The sequence below is a fragment of the Thermobia domestica genome, chromosome 12, assembly GCF_964235325.1.
Source record: "Thermobia domestica chromosome 12, izTheDome1.hap1.1, whole genome shotgun sequence".
NCBI classification, from domain to species: Eukaryota; Metazoa; Arthropoda; class Insecta; order Zygentoma; family Lepismatidae; genus Thermobia; species Thermobia domestica.
Genome location: NC_137465.1, coordinates 82,075,091 through 82,089,482, shown reverse-complemented (window position 1 = coordinate 82,089,482; position 14,392 = coordinate 82,075,091). Strand labels below are relative to the sequence as shown.

General features: G+C 37.3%; 1 protein-coding gene across 7 annotated transcripts in view; it reads left to right on the top strand.

Moving 5' to 3' along the window:
* LOC145666536 (zwei Ig domain protein zig-8-like) overlaps positions 1-14,392 on the top strand; it is a 1,346,876-nt gene that overhangs the window by 1,144,652 nt on the left and 187,832 nt on the right. The window lies entirely within an intron of this gene.

The following is a 14,392-nucleotide window of genomic DNA, read 5'->3' as shown; positions in this document are numbered from 1 at the left end:
ATCAGTCGAGTAGGATTCCTTATATTCTTATTAGTTTTTATGTCTGAAGAATTTTGGTGTTACAACCAAATTTCACGTTCAGTTATAATAACAATAATAATAAATAATATGTCAGTGATTTCTTGCCCAAACTGAAAATTAAGAAGAAAAAAACTGATTAGTCGCAGGACCTTCTAATAAGCAGAATACTTAATAATAATAATAATAATAATAATAATAATAATAATAATAATAATAATAATAATAATAATAATAATACCTACATTTGATTAGCAGCTAGAGCTTGGAAGAAGACTTTCGTTCGACGTAAAACATCGAACCCAATGACATTCATCACTGGAATTTGTTTCTTTTAACAGTGGCATTCTCATTTCACTAGATGCTAAATTAAACCAAACGTTTAGTATTTACGTTATTAGTGATTCCTATTCACGAAACAAGCACGCCAGTTAGAACAACTTTCGTCAATATGCACGTAAACGTCTGTCTGATTTAGCTAATGGTTGCAATACATTACATTTATTAATAAACATAAAACATACAGAAGTATTTTATTTTCAGTTATATGTTACACATTTCTCCCAATGGAGCAAGAAAATGATTGCTCTTTCATGAAATGCGTCGAAACTACAGAGCTTGGCGTCATACATGCATATCGGGAATACAGAAGCCTGTTTCAGCCTTATTGTTGTGAAGTACAGACCCGTGCCCTAGGGCGTAAAATCCCGTTTTCACCAGCGATCATGTTCGATGTGAGAGCCCAATTGGTGAACGATTGCACGACATCGTAGTTTCCACTGAAGGAGACCTCTATTAATCACTGCCTGATCCAATTTCGCCCACTCCTCCTTGCACACTTTCCAAGGGCCACCAAGTGTGGTCGGACGACACTTATTGATGTTCCGTTTGAGGAGGCCGAAAGCACAGAAGTATATAGAGTATGCATCTGCTGACTTGACGGGGATGTCTCGAAATGGGATAGCCTTTACACTTGTCTCCTGTTCCATACGTGTCATGTAGGCCACCGTTCGTTTGGCAGGATGGCTGCTGGCCTTGTCCTGGTGGATGAACACTCTGTCAGTGTCATTGCCATACAAAGCCGGGGCATGTTGGCGATAGATGGGTTCCAGTACATGCTCGATATACTACGCTGCATCCACCTTGACATTTGATGACACCCAGTGTATCGGAAGCTTTCCTTTTGCACAGAAACACGTCACTACCATAAATCTCTTTGGAAAACTCTCCTTGCAGGAGCGAACCTACTTTGCATGATCGGTTCTGTCACTGCGGCGGTAGTAAATTGCACGCATCTGCTGGAATCCTGTCAAATAGACTCATGCTTCAACTACGGTGATCACATAACGCCATTTGTCACCTGCCAGGTAATCTTCATACAGCCTTTTGCATGCCACCCGCCGTTCTGCGATGTGCGTTGGCTTCAGACCATGGACCCGCCGCTTGTGTTCACTTCTGAGTCCACAATTGTCGCGTATGACTCGGCGTACAGTTGCAGTTGACCGTCCAACACACCTCGCCTCGTCACGTTGGGTGGGTGGATTCTCCTGGGCCACAAACCGGCGGACCTTGGCAATGACGTCTTGACTGCGCTGTGGAGTCGGTTGCTTCTTTTGCCCCTTTTGACGACGTATGGCAATGGTTTGCTATGGGTTTGAATTGCGATGGATGGCTGCATTAATTCCCTTATCAGACACTGTGAAACCTTTCTTCTTGCACTGTGTTCTTATTCGGCTATAGCTGTAGCCCATATCAGAAAGTGCTACGATGTAGCCCTCCCAAAAAGGGTCGATTTTCGGCGCCATTCTGCTCACACACGTCTCTCCTCTGCACGGCTTGTACACAAGTGTCTGGCTACTCCATACTGCGTGCGACACGTTGCTGACGCGAAACTAGCGCCTCTGGTGGCAACTGCAAATTGCTACCAAAGGATGAAACAGCCTTCTGTAGTACCAACGGAATATCCGTAGGTTAGGATCATAATAGTACATATCAAAGTTCAATTAAATATGAATATAGATAATTTACAATTCGTTATTTCTTTTATTTCTGAGTTCGTACAACGAGAGCAGTATTCTCTATTTTTTACACTGGTATGTTTCCAAAAATTTATTCCCTCAGTATTCGCATTCGCTCATGCAGAGGAATTTGCTCACTTTACTAACCATCCCATATTCCTAACATATACTTATTCAATCATTCAGTGTTTTTAACGCCATTTTACTGCAACTAATAAAAACTTCATCAGAAATTTCGTCTGTAGTAGCGTCTTTAGTACGCTTTTTATTCTTTTCAGGGAATAAATAAAAATAAATCATTTCTAAGATAAGCACTGCTCCAACTTGTAACGCCCCTATCCACCTGTCTCCGCAAAAGAAACCGAAGCAATTTGACCAAACAAAAAAATTAAAAAATCGCCTGATTCCTTCGGACTCGTTCGAGGAGAACTAATGGTAGACTGAGGTACGAGAGAAGCACCGTCTTCGGAGAGCTCTTTTGCAACATATATCTATGATCCAATATTCTGGTACGCAAGTAAATATTTAACAATAAATACAAAGAAAAACACAAAAGTTAGATTTCTATATAACAATTTTATTACAACCAAATCTGTGGTAGTGAACATGCGGTCAATTGTTAGTTGACTATATATTCTCCGTTAAAACAAATCAAGTCAGATAACATGCAAGGGTTACATGCGTAGGATCCACACTGCGTAGCATCCACACTGCGTAGAATCCAAACTGCGTATGATCCAAACTGAAACCGGCGTAGGATCCAAAACAGGTAAGGTCATATGATCGAATAATTAAAATCAATTATTTTATAATCACAGAATATTAAGTAATAATATTTTTTAAAGTTATATAGGGAAAAACCGGATCAAAACTGTATACGACCGAAACTGCGTAGCGTCAAAACTGCGTAAGATCCACACTGCGTAGAATCCACACTGCGTAGGATCCAAACTGCGTAGGATCCACACTGCGTAGAATCCACATTGCGTAGGATCCACACTGCGTACGATCCAAACTGCATAGAAACGAAACTGATAAATAAAATAGTGACAAATATAATTAAATAATCGTACAGGGGTGTACCCAGGAAGTTTTTCTTGGGGGACTATGACTTATTCAGGAGGGCCCAGAAAGCTAAGTCTTGTCTCAGCAGGGAAAAATGGAGGAGAAAGGAGAAGCCTCTCCCAAAAGTCCCCAACTTCTGATCAAGTTGGCAAATGCCTTGTTCAGAAGATTGTCGTTACGTTTAATTTACTTAGCTTAACATTTTCTTAGTTACCTAGTTCCTGTGAATTGTCACTTCTTTTGTAGACTTTGCAGGTGGCACAACTGAAGATTCATGTAATTAGTTCAAGTTTTTGGTAGTTTGGGTTTCGTCCCAAATTTACTAACTTACAGGGTTGTTTTGTTTAAAACAAAATATTTAAAAAAAACGATTAAAACTTGTTTTAAATAATTGATTTATTTTAAAACAAATTTAATTTACGTTTTAAACATTTTGTTTTAAACACGTGTATTTTGAAGACTTGTATTAAACATATGTTTATTTGTATTTTTTTGTTGTTATAATAATAATAATAATAATAATAATAATAGTAATTTAATCTCAAATATATTTAAAATCTTTACAATATCAAGCAATTAGATTCTGATTACGTTCTTCTACAAAGACAATTCTTCTCAGAGTATAAACACCTCATCCAGTTCCTTGCCAGGTGGTAAAGTGCCAAGGACCGACGAGACGTTACCACGTTGGATAGAAACGGATATGCGCTGTATTAGATAGGATGTGGAGCGAACTTCGCCGGAAACACAAGAAATGCGTCTTCCTACCTCCCTAATGAATTCTAGACTTCTTGCACCCCAAGCACCACTTGTTTCAATTTGTATTTTATTTTATTTATTTATTTATTTATTTTGAAAAAAAATCTTCCAGAGCAAGAGAACTGTCCAAAAGTGCTCTCCAATCAGAAGACTGTTTTCTTCCCATGTGAATGTTTTGATTTCTCGTGGCTACAGCAGTCACTGTGGTGATCTACAATTTATTTTGTCTCTTTTCCCCTTTATTTTTAACGTATATTGTATTGTTTAAATGCTTCTTAGTTAACTTGCGAGAAAGTGTCGTAGTCGAAGGTTGGACTACTTCTAGAACTGATATTAAAAAATAAATAAAATAATTATCACGGAAACAAATGTTTGTGTTGTATTCAGAAAACAAACAACATATTATTTGCTAAGTTGAGGTTCTGAAATTAAAATATCGCAGGCATTCGATTGTACAGTACATGTTGGTTCTCAGTCTCCGTACAACATGGAATCGTTTAATATGAGTTATACGGGAAGAAAAAAAGGACATGATTTGGTGCAAATTTATTAGAGTAACTCCATCAGATAAGTAAACGATCATACAAGCTTGTTGCAAAACGTGTAAGAAAGAAATGGGTGGTTTAGTTCAATGAACGAAAATCATTACGAAAAATGCAATGCTTGGTAAGAAATGGAAATCCAAAGAAATGGTAAAAACGTTGATCCGAAAATTGCTTCTGATGAATCTAACGTCAGTGTTGTGGCTGAGATGCAACGGGAAACTTCAGGTAACCATTAATTTTGTATCAACAATGTCTTTTTCATTATATTATGAAAATTTTATTTCGTACCTCTTCCCCACCACAGTTCTAAATTTTCTTTGAAACTTTACAACTTGACATAGCTTGTATGAAGAGAGCAGGCGAGATATGGCAGTCGCTCGTGTAACTAACCATTAAAGTGCGATACTTATTATAACGTTAGTGCTGAACGTCAAAGTCTGGGACAACATGATCTCAATTTGTTCGTCTGTATGTATATATGTACCACGCTACAGGTTGCAATATTCAGACTTTTAACATTAAATTTTGAGGATAGAGACACGAGATGTCGGAATTTGCTGTATAGATTTTGACGGCGATCCCACGTAAAACTTCAAATTTAGTGGTTCGGATCCCACTTTAAACAAAAAGCCCTGTCTCATATAGCCTTGCTACTGCTGCAAGATGTAATCAATCAAACTAAATAAACTAATTTTATGTGTTTCGAACAAACTTGGGTTGCAGGATAAATTTGGCTTTTTTAGAGCACAAGGGATCCAAGTCCATTTTCAGAAAGGTTCACTTTTGCTCAGCAAACGTAATATCTTCGTAGCATAGGGTATGAAATAAATGAAACAAAAACCACGTGAAAGCGTGTGGACTAGAGTTTCATAGGACAACAGGCAGAGTTTCATAGACAAGGGCGTTGACGGAATGGGGAGAAAGGCTAATTTTCCCCCTCCTTACTCATAAATTTAAGATATTGACATTATACTTGTATTGTGTATGCTGCAGCGTGGGAATGATTAACAAGTCAAGCTCGGAATGTTATAGTCAATGATGCGTAATTACGTTACATAAATGGATAATGTGTCGAAAAGAATACACCGACGTAAAATGTCATATTTTTACAACCACGAATCCGAGATGAAAGAAAGAAAAACTACATGAAAACAAGGAATATAGAATTTTCCATGATTGCCGCTAGACAGGGGCGTTCGTTTAGAAGTCATCCGTCTTCTACCCTGAATTTCAGATTTTTGGGTCAGTAATGCAGATTTAGAAACCTTTTGCTTAGCAAAATCCAACATTTAAAAATTGAAGTCCTTAGACCGAATAAATACGGATTTTTATCAGTTATAATCCATTTCCATTGGCCGTAAGGAGCTATAGGCCTATATTGCTCTCTTGTATATATATATATATATATATATATATATATATATATATATATATATATATATATATATATATATATATATATATATATATAATATTACCCAAGGATTTCAAAGGTGGCTCTACTTTCGAGTTTCGGGCCTGCTAAAAATTCAGGAAATTGGACCTAAGCAACTTCCCAGTTTTAATCATCTGTATGTTCTTCGTATTTGCTCGGTGTAAGGACATCAAGCTTATTCTGTTGGACTTTGCTTATCTAAAGATTTCTAAAACTGCCTTACTGTCCCCAAAATCTGAAATGCAAGGTGCGGTTGCCCTCCTGTTCCACTGACACCCCTACTAGCGGCTATCATATGTAACTATCCCACGCCTTTTCAAATGGTTTTAGTTACATTTGTTTTGGATTCTTGACTGCGAAGTATTACGTTTTGAAATAGAATTCATTTGCTGAGGAGAACTGAAATTTATAGAAAATGGATTTGAATGTATTGTGCTCTGAAACCTCCAAATAGTACCTTTCGTCAATAAATTCTTGACTCAAAAAACAACCAATTACATAGACTTGTAGAAAATATAAAGTTAGCACAACATGAAGTGTGCTTCAAACATTACTTTTCGAAAACGTAGCCCTATTATTATAAAATAATTTTATTAACATCAATGTTATGAAATAGTAATCAAATTTTGAAACAAAAGTCTCACCCAACTCCACGAAACGCTAGCATAGCCCCTAAAGGCATAACTACAAAACTTTCAGAAGCGGTAACTCGAAATGATTTTCTTTATTGTTAAAATAACCGCACAACAGCATTTCTGGTAAAATTCTACCCTTCATGTAACATGACACCATTTGTATTTGAAATTTCGAATACTAAGCAAAGATGTTCGCCATGATGCTTGATAACACCATCTGATGTGTCAGACCACTTCCAAGTTTCATCATTCCCTCTCAACCTGTTCTCAACGCACAAGGATGGTGAGGATTTGCCATGTATATTGATAGATTGTGTGAAACCTCTATAACAGGTAAATTTTAAAATCTACCTTAAAAGCTTACTATATCCAAGAAAATATTTATGAGAGTCACTGGCAAGAGGGTGTAATAAAAGGGGTCGTTATATGAAATTAGTTGAGAATTACTAATCTACACTGAAATATTCTGTACCCAACACTGTGTAGTCTTAAAGAGAATAAAATAAATGAAAAGATCGGTTGCAAGAGCAAAATAGTCTTAATAAATATGTGATTACACAATTTTGAAATATGTTTAAAATCATGTTTTAAACAGTTCAAAATGTTTAAAACATGTATTTTTTCCTGTATGTTTTAAAACATCTTTAAAACATTTTAAACACCTTTTTCATGTTTTAAACACGTGTTTTGTTGTTTTTTTTAAACGGTAAATTTTCCAACCCTGCTAACTTCTGACCAAGTTGGAAAATTAAAATGTGTTGTTGGCAATATTTACTTAAAAGGCTGCCGTTACTTTCAATTGACATTTGTATTAGCATTTTCTTACTTACCCAGTTGCTGTTATTTTCAATTTCTTTATGAACTTGGCAATTGGCACAGTTGAATGTTTATATAATTAGTCTAGTTTTAAGTAGGTGGGAATTTGTCGCCAGACAAAATTTCCTCATCCTACGGCCTCGCGCCTCATAAACCTACTAACATATCAAAGTTCCTAGTTTTTACTCCGATTTCAATTACGGTAAGTAATGGGGCATTTACACTTGGTCGATTTAGTCGCACGACTAAATCGACTCGCTGCATTTGCCACTAAATCGAAGCAACTAGGCGGAATCAGATCGATGGATGTGTTCAATTATTTCAACCACAGAAAATAGAACGTCTTTTAATTCAGTTGCCAGTCGATTAGTCGCTTTCGATCAACAAGCGATTAAGTTGAATTCCCGTTTACACGGTCGATTAAGTTGAAAATGACGTCAATTCAACTGAATCGAACGCAAATCGACTAAGTGTAAACGCCCCATAAAATATGAGAATTTATACATCCAAAAAGTCGATTTAAATTACACAGTTTTTTTTTTTTTTTTGTCTCTTTAAAGCTGCTAAAAATGGAAAATATTCACTTTTGGAAATTTTCTATATAGTTCCAGGAGGCTACAACCATTGCCAAATTTAATCGCTGTAGCTTTGCTGGAAGTGCCTAATCATTTTTGGGTGTAGAAAATGTTCCATAAATACCTTGGAGTGCTTTAAATTGAAATAACATGGAATGATTTTCAGTTCCCCATAAAACACAACAAAAGTTTTAAACTGTTATTTTATTTATTTATTGTAATTTTCATAGACAACCCTATCCACACCCTACAATATCAAATTTTAATTATTTTTTAAATTCCAATTTGTGGCCCCTGTGGCTTAGTCGCTAAAGCTCGCGCCGAAGGCAAGAGCGGTGCCGGGTTCGATTCCCAGTAGGACCACTGGGTAGAAAAGGTGTACAGGTTTTTTCAACCCAGCCAGGCAGGTGAGGTTTTTTCCTGGGTTTTCCTCATTCACACCAGACAAATGCTGGGATGGTACCTCACATATAGGCTCCACGCCGCTTCCTTCACCTCCTCATTCCTTTCTTCCCTTTCTTTCCCCGGATTCTATGCTCGCAGAGAGACGTCATTCCTCAAACGTGATAGGCTTAAGGCTGTTGATGGCGCTAACGGCATAAAATTGTATAAATATCTTAACTATATACAAAACTACATGAGCTGACATAAATTATTGAGCACTTCTTGTAGGGCTACAATGATTAAATTTGGCATGATTGTAACTTTCCGGAACTAACCCACAGAAAAATTGCCAAAAGTGAATATTTTTAATTTTTAGGAGGTCTAAAGAGGGATGAAGAATTTCCCCATGTTATTTAAATGGGTCTTTTTTGATCTATAATCTCATGTTTTAGGTACTTAGAATTGGAATAAAAATTTGAAATTCGGAATGCTTGTACGTTTTCGTTAGCACTACCTAGGTAAATCAGTAAAAATAAAAAAAATCCAACTTTAGAATGGTTTTATAGGGAACTGAAAAATTTTCCCCGTGTTATTTATATGGAACAACTTTTACACCATCAAATTATTGAGCACTTCCTGTAGAGGTACAATGATTAAATTTGGCATGATTGTAGCTTTTCGAGACAAACCCACAGGAAAATAGTCAAAAGTGAATATTTTTAATTTTTAGGGGGTCTAAAAAGGGGATGAACAATTTTCCTATGCTATTTAAAAGGACCTTATTTTTACCTATAAACTCATGTTCTAGTTACTTAGAATTGGAATAAAAATTTGAAATTCGGTATGCTTGTACGTTTTCGTTAGCGTTACCTAATTGAATCATCAGATATAAAAATTTCCAACCTTATAGTTTTATATGTATATATATATATATATATATATATATATATATATATATATATATATATATATATATATATATGGAACTGAAAAATCTTTTCCATGTTATTTATATGGAAAGTCTTCTACACCCCAAAATGTTTAGGCACTTCCGGCAGGATTAGAATGATGAAATTTGTCATGATTGTAGCCTTCCAGGACTAACCGACAGGAAAATTGCCAAAAGTGAATATTTTAAAAACTTTTTAGGGGTCTAAAGGGAACGAATAAATTCCCATGCTATTTAAATGGGCGTTATCTTAGGATACAAAATCTTATCTTTTACATAGTTGAAATAGGAAAATAAACAAGAATATTGTGGGTTCAAGAGGTGCGAGGCCGTAGGCCAAGCAAAGACGGTGTTTGGGGGCGAAGCACCCGAATGAGCAGATTTAGGAAATATGAAGAGCAAGTACACGAAATTCACCGTTGATGCAAAGGCTGATGCACCGTTGATGCAAAGAAATGCGAGGCCATAGACCGAGCAGACTCCGGGATCTGGGGGTGGAGCCCCCAGGTAGCCAAAGGAAATATAATATATAAAACTATATGAACTGACAGAAAATAACACATACTTCTGGTTAACATGGAACTTCAAATTTGGCTTGTTTGTTCATTTTCGGATATGACCGAGCGAAAAAAGTGCACAAAAGTGAACATTTTTACTGTTCAGGAGGTCTAATGGGAAGGAGAAAATTTTCATGTTATTGTTATGGATGTTTTTTTTTTTTCTGGACATAAAATCTTATGTTTTAGGTACCTAGAATTGGAATTAAAACTTAAAAGTCGGTATCCTTGTACGTTTTCGATAGCATCATAGGTGTAAATCACCCAAAATTAAAAATAAAATTTATTGAGGTTTTATGGGCAACTAAAAAATCGTCCCCATGTTATTTAAATGGGACATGATTTGGCCCTCAAAATTATCATGATTGAAATGGGAATAGGAATTAATAATTCGGCATGGTTGTAGGCTCATGAGGTGAAAGGTCGTAGACCGAGCTAAAATAAATCCCCCGTCCCTGTGCTCCTTTGTTTCCATGTCCATTCGGTTGAACTTGGGCTTCGCTGAAACGATAGTGTCACTAATCGTTTCGGCTATATCAAATACTATTAATTCGACACTAATATAACTAGCTAACTCTATGGCCTATGGAACCCGGAGGTTCAATGCCGCGTTCACAAAAGCTCTGACTGCATCCAGTTTCTACTTTGTATTCCAATCTCTGCGAGATCCATCTTAATATTGTCCTTCCATCTGAGCCCAGGTCTTCCTAATGATCGTTTTCCGATTGGTTTTCCAGTCAAGACTTAGAAAGCGTTTCTACTTTCTTCCATTCTAGCTACATGACCCGCCCGCCTAAGCCTTCAAGTAGTGCTCTCAAACGGGTCGGGTTGTCGGTTCAGGCTACTCGGGTCGGGTTGTCGGGTCGGGTCAATCGGGTCGGGTCAGTCGGGTCAGCTCACTTTGGTCAACTGAGTTTAGGTTGAGCTTAAACTCGGCTGGAGTCGAAAGCTGCTGTTTTTCACTAGCTGCCTAATTAAAAATAGCAATTTTCAATTGATTTTATAGAAGCCATAAATCTATTTTGAACACTTGCAGCTAGTGTTTTTATGGTAAATGCTTATTTTTGTACTTGTGTGTACTTTAATTTGTAAATATGGAAGATTGATTTTACCAATCGACTGTAATATTAATATCTACGCCAATATGGAGTCTGGATTTAGAACAAAACTAGAAGTTGTTTAACACGTTGCTGCCAAGGGTGAATTTTGTTGTTCATCGGTAGAGTGCCAAGCGTACTTACTTACATTATTCTTGTTTTGTTCATATCTTTTAAACATAATATTAATATTGAAACATAATCTAAGGCATGGTAGTGAATCCGCGTGCATAAAAGTTGGGCGTCCGATCGGACCTACGTGTGTATATTTTGTTTATGGGCAAAGGGATAAATTACAGTTGAACTGGCAACTCTGTTAGAAAGTTATTTGTTTATTACTACATGTGCAGAAGTGAGAAGTGCGGATATATTCATCTTGCTTTTAGTGCTAATAAGTAGTATCTTTGTGCAATGAAAAACGAAGAAATATGCGGAGAACTCGATCTCATTAGTAATAGCAGTGTAGTGATCTAGACTTTCCTCAAAATTCAGCAAATGACAGGGACACTGACATCTTGTGAAAATATATTAGAATAAATAATGAATCCATTGTTAAACTTTTTAACAGGTCACTGAAAAAGCAAAACATAGGTCCGATCGGGTCTACAAAAGCAACAAATGCTTGTTACTTGGTATTTAGCTCCCCTAGCGGCGTTGATAATCAATATCAAAGACCAAAACCTACATGTGTAATAAAAACACTACAGTTCAATAACAGTAGAGACAGCCTTTAACAATACAAGTACTCTAACGTCAAATCGACGAATTAGAAATTGTGTCGCAGCTAACGTAAGCAAGGCTAAAAGAAAGATTGGATATGGACGACCAAGCCCAAGCAGGGCTGCGGTGGCTCAGTGGTAGAGAGTTCATCTCTGGTGCATGGTGTCCATGGGTCGATCCCAGCTTGTGCTAAGTATGCTTTGTGGTGGAGAAACGCCGTGTAGTGGGTTTTCTCGGGGTTCTGTTTCCTCCCACTTTCTTCATTCCACCATTTCATTCATTTCTCATGGTCACCGTATCCCTTAGCCTCGGTGCAGAATCGAGGGACCTTAAACTGAATATTTCATTTTATTTCACCAAGCCCAAGGACATCGATACAAGAACAAGATAAAGATTGGATATGCGAGACGAATTGCATAGTAATCTTGCTCTTGGCCTTGTTTTGGTGATCACCAAGTAGGGATGAACATATTTTCTTGCTTTCCGTATAGTATGAAAGACCATAATCAAAATCACTCTTGATCTTCATTTGTACCGATGAGGCGAGCATTCTTGGCTCTTGTATAGCATGAAAGACCACCAAAACTAAGGAATGCAGGACCAAGACTTGACTGCAAGACAAAGAATAAGACGCAGTATTGATGACCAAGACCCAGGGAGCGAATCGTTTGAATTTCATTTGTTGGGCTGAAAGTGATGAAATAAAATTAGTACTTTGTAATTAAATATCATACTGTATTTTTAAATTTTAAATTACAAAATTCATATTATGTATCTTCTTACGTGCAACTATATATACTGTAAAATACGTTTTAATTACCAAGAAAGAAAAATCGAAGTGGCACGGGTCCCGGAATCATAAGAACCTATTTTGGAATGAAAGTTGAAGGCTTGGAAAAAATCACAGATGTTCTCCTGTTTCCTCAACCCTTATCATTGTAGTTAAACGATTTCCTTTTGTCTCCGCCAAGAGACTCTTGCTGTTGCCTTCCGAGAAGATCTCCTGCCGTCCAAGCAGGTGAGAACACTGACATTGAATAAAAATTTCGTCACATAGAACTAAAGCAAGAAAAAAATAAATTTCTCCTACGTCATACATTGGTATCAGTTATAAAAAGAAATAACCAAACCTCAAAAGTGCCAAATATTCATTAAGATGCATATACAAATCCACCGCTTGATCTAGCTAGTGGTTAACGTGTAAGACTTCGGTACACGTGGTCCGGGTTTAATTCCCAATGGGAGTGCATTTTGGCGTTCACCCAGTGTCGTGACCATGGTGCTCTCAAACGGATAGGGGTTGACCCGACCCGACCCGACCCGACTTGTATCGGGTCAGTTCAACTCGGGTCGGGTTGTCGGGTCGGGTCAGTCGGGTCAACTCGGGTCGGGTCAATAGGGCCAGCTCGGGTCGGGTTGTCGGGTCGGGTCAATCGGGTCAGCTCGGGTCGGGTTGTTTGGTCAGGTCAATGAGGTCGGATCACGGTTCGGGTCAGTCGATTCGGTCTTCAACCCGACCCGACCCGACCCGTTGAGAACACTACCTCCAAGACTTGACGACCCTAACAATGTTGGGTAAACCATATAAATTATGTAGTTCCTCGTTATGAAGTTTCCGCCATTCTCCATTCCCGTTCCTCTTGGGTCCGAATATTCGTCTCAGGATCTTGTTCTCATATACTTTCAGTCTATGTTCTTCCCTCAGAGTAAGTGACCATGTTTCGCAACCATACAAAACAACAGGCATGATTATCGTTTTGTATATTTTATGCTTCAAATTCCTCGACAGAATTCGCGACGACAAGAGATTTTGAACCGAATAGTAACACGAATTCCGTGCTTTTAGTCGACATTTAATTTCTTCGTGAATATTATTTTCCTCTGTTAATATTGATCCTAGATATTTGAAACTATCCACTTTATCAAAAGTATTATTTAATATTTTAACGCATCCATAATTTGCTGTATTCCGGTCCCGACGCACTTGCATGTATTTTGTTGTCTCTGGATTTACTTCTAAACCCATGTCCCTGCAAGCGTTTAATAAGATCTCTGCATTTCTTTCTATTGTTCTCCTATCATGCCCTATTAAATTTACATCATCAGCATATGCCATAACCTGGTGAATACCGTTTAACTGTAGGCCATAGTTGCTATCTTTGATTTTCCTTATAGCGTATTCCAGAACGAAGTTCAATAATAATGGCGACAACGCATCTCCTTGTTTCAGGCCATTTTCGACGTAAAAGCTTGTGGACAAAAATTTTCCTACCCAGACTTTACTTTGGGATTCATTTAAACATATCTTAATTAATCTAATTAGCTTTCTCGGTATTCCAAGTTCTGTAAGAACGTTGTATAATGTTTCTCTCCTAACCGAGTCGTACGCCTTTCTAAAATCAATAGATAGTTGATGTACCGGGATATTGTATTCCCACTTTTTTCGAGTATTTGGCGAAAGGTAAATATTTGGTCGGTAGTTGATCGATTTTATCTAAATCCGCACTGATAATCTTAAATAATTTCATCTGCGTATGGGGTCAGTCTTGCTAAAAGAATATTTGAAAGGATTTGATAGGATGTTGACAGAAGAGAAATGCCTCGATAATTGTTACAGTTAGTTTTGTCGCCTTTCTTGTGAATTGGAACAATGATTGATTCTATCCTCTCTTGTGGCAATTCTTCCTTGTTCCAGATAAGGAGAATGAGTTTGTGTATCTTGTTCCACAATTTTTCGCCTCCAGCTAAAATTAAGTCAGCCGGAATTTCATCTACACCCGGAGATTTGTTTTTCTTTAATTTCTTTATAGCAGTTTCTA